The 2,887-nt window shown below is 34.9% G+C and overlaps 1 pseudogene; it reads right to left on the reverse strand.

Annotated features, from left to right (window-relative positions):
* Positions 1–978: 978 nt before the first annotated feature.
* On the reverse strand, positions 979–1,324 carry LOC132427664 (protein yippee-like 1 pseudogene; annotated as a pseudogene).
* Between the last annotated feature and the right edge of the window lie 1,563 nt (positions 1,325–2,887).

Consider the following 2,887-nt stretch of genomic DNA (forward strand, 5'->3'; position numbering starts at 1 on the left):
AACCTTCTGAAAAAATTTTAAAATAAAATCTGGGGTATTTAATTTTCCTTTTGGTTCTAGCACCTTTGATTTGCAAAACTAATTATTCTTCAAGTAAATTGATAGTATACTAGGAACTCTTCATTGAACCAGTCATAAAATAATCTACTGATGTATAAGTTACTGCTTCCATTAAAGGTACAATTTTCCAATTTCAATAACTGAACAAGAGATAAATATTTCTTTAATAATGAATGCATCTTTCTCTATGTAGGAAGCCATTTATAACAACTAGTTCACTTGCTTTTTAGATAAGATACCTCATTGCTTAAAGAGACAAGATATTAACATTAGACACATTTCTCCATTAACCTATATAAAGTTGTGAGCTTCTCTGTTTTTGAGCAAAAGTAAAAGCACTGATATATAAACTTAGTGACACATTCTGGAAGGTACTTAATTGAGCGCTATAACTTAGCAATTAATCTCCAAAATGAATACCCATTTAATTTACAGTTGGCAGTTTTTTTGTAGTATGAACTACAGCACTCCCTTGCCTTCACTCTAATAAAGGTCAGTGGTGAGACATTTTTATATAGCAGAGACTCCATTCCTATATTCTTTAGAAATTATCATTTTATCTACTGAACACGAGTAAAGGCATTTACCTGCATAACTAAATTCTGCATTAAAAACATAGCTTAAAAGAAGAAAGTTGACAGAAGCATCAGTTAGTTCATTCTTTCTCTAAAACGTGGGATTGTTTAAAAAAGTTCATTAAGAACTTCAGAAATAACTTAAAGATGAGGAGATATATACAAGAAGGGGCTATCTTCTCCAAGAATAACCAGAGAAATCATAGAGTGTCATGAGCTTTGCAGCTAGTCTGTGAGGTTAAAGTCCAAGAAATATTGTCATCCACAGGGCTCCTTTGTTTCTATCTTGTTTACAGTCTCTTTCACAAAAATGGATTCAAAATACAATGGAAAGTTTTCACTCTCAACAATTGTCTTTGAACACATGAGCAAGTTCAGTAATAAACTTTCATCTCTTATCGCTGTTGCTCTCAAAGGCAAGTTCATATTTCCAACCAAGAGTAATTTTATAATTTTTACAATAGATATCCACTACAGCATGTTCACCAGGGAGAGGGCCTGTCCTCTGCTGGGTCACAGCCCACATTTACCCAGAATTAAAGAGCTGGGCTTGATGTTGACTAACACGAAAGGACTTGGATATCAACACAGCATGATGCTAAATGAGCTTTGCAGTGGATATAGCAGTAAATTCAGTGACAGTTTGGCAGGTAACCTTGGAAAGTTATGGAGTTTGTCATTTTCATCATCTCTGCTAGAAGTTTTTTACTCAGAACTGCAACTCTGTTGGATTCTGTGAGAAAAGAAACCCTGGAATACTGAGGCAGAAGCTGTTATTTTGAAGGATGTATACAGATGAGCAGAGTAGAAGATGTCACAGTGCATGCTCAACTGTCTGTGGCCTGGCCAGCTCCCCTGCCCACAGTCCTAGCCCACAGCACCCATCTGGCCAGGTATGCACTGCCACCAGCTAGATCAACAGTCAGTCAGTTCACTGCATGTCTGGGTACTGCTTGCTCAGGCCATCAGGCAGCCGGTGGCTGACGGCTCCTCCATGTGGCATGAAGCATTCTCCCTGTCATGGACCAAGCTCATTTGATAAGACCTGCTTAATCTTGATAACATCATCTGATGCGACCGTTATGGAAAAGTTAAATTACAGGCCAATCTCACTCATGAATATAGATTAAAAAATCCAAAATTAGTGTTAGAAAACTGAATCCAGCAATATATAAAAAGGATACTATATCAGGGCCAAGTTTTTTTTTTTGGCGGGGGGGGGGGGGGGTGGTTTTTTTTTTTTTTTGGTGCCAGAAATGTAAGGCTGGTTCAGAATTCAAATATCAAACAATGTAATACACTGTATGAAAGAACAAAGGAGGAAAATCATAAGATTATCTCCATAGATGCAGAAAACCCATTAAAAATTAATATTTATGATAATAAACTAATGGAAAGCTGGCAATAGAATGAAACTTGCTTAATTTGATAGAGTACTCACAAGTAACCTCCAAGAAACATTACCCTCATGTTGAAACACTGAAAACTACGTCTCCTTTTTGAAATAAGAAACAAGACAAATATATCCACTATCACCATTGTCTATTCAACATTTGCATTTAAGAGCTTAGGCAGCCAGCACAATAAAGAACAAAAAAAAGAGAAAAGAATAATGTCTATAAAAGAAGAAATCAAACACTTGATACATCATAGAAAATCCAAAATACTTTATAGATAAATTATTTAGAATAGGCTCATTTAGCAAGCTTGCCAAATATATGGTCAATATACAAAATTATACATTGTATATATCAGCAATAATTTATTAGAAAATTATTCAATTTTCAAAAAATCAACTATATAGAACTATATCTAGCAAAAATTTGTGAGCTCTCTTCTCAGAAAATGAAAAATATTGAGAGAAATTAAAGCCTAAATAAATAGCTATATCATATTTCTGGATTGGAAGACTCAACAGTTTAAAGATGTAATTCCTATCAGTATGCCAGGTTTCTGTGTGTGTGTGTGTGTGTGTGTGTGTGTGTGTAGAGATTGACAAACTAATTGGAAAAATTATATGGAAATGCAAAGGTCTAAGAATAGCCAAGACTTTCTTTAAGAATAAGGTTAGGAGATATCAAGGTTTGTTACAGTACATAGCTACAGAATTAAAGCAGTATGATATTGGTGTCACGATAGACATGTATCACTGGAACAGAATAGAACATCCAAAAAATACTCATGTGGTCATTTGATTTAGGGTAAAGGTGGCACTGAAGAGCAGTAGGGATAAGATAATCTTTTCATTAGCG

Source organism: Delphinus delphis, chromosome 6 (assembly GCF_949987515.2).
Source record: "Delphinus delphis chromosome 6, mDelDel1.2, whole genome shotgun sequence".
NCBI classification, from domain to species: Eukaryota; Metazoa; Chordata; class Mammalia; order Artiodactyla; family Delphinidae; genus Delphinus; species Delphinus delphis.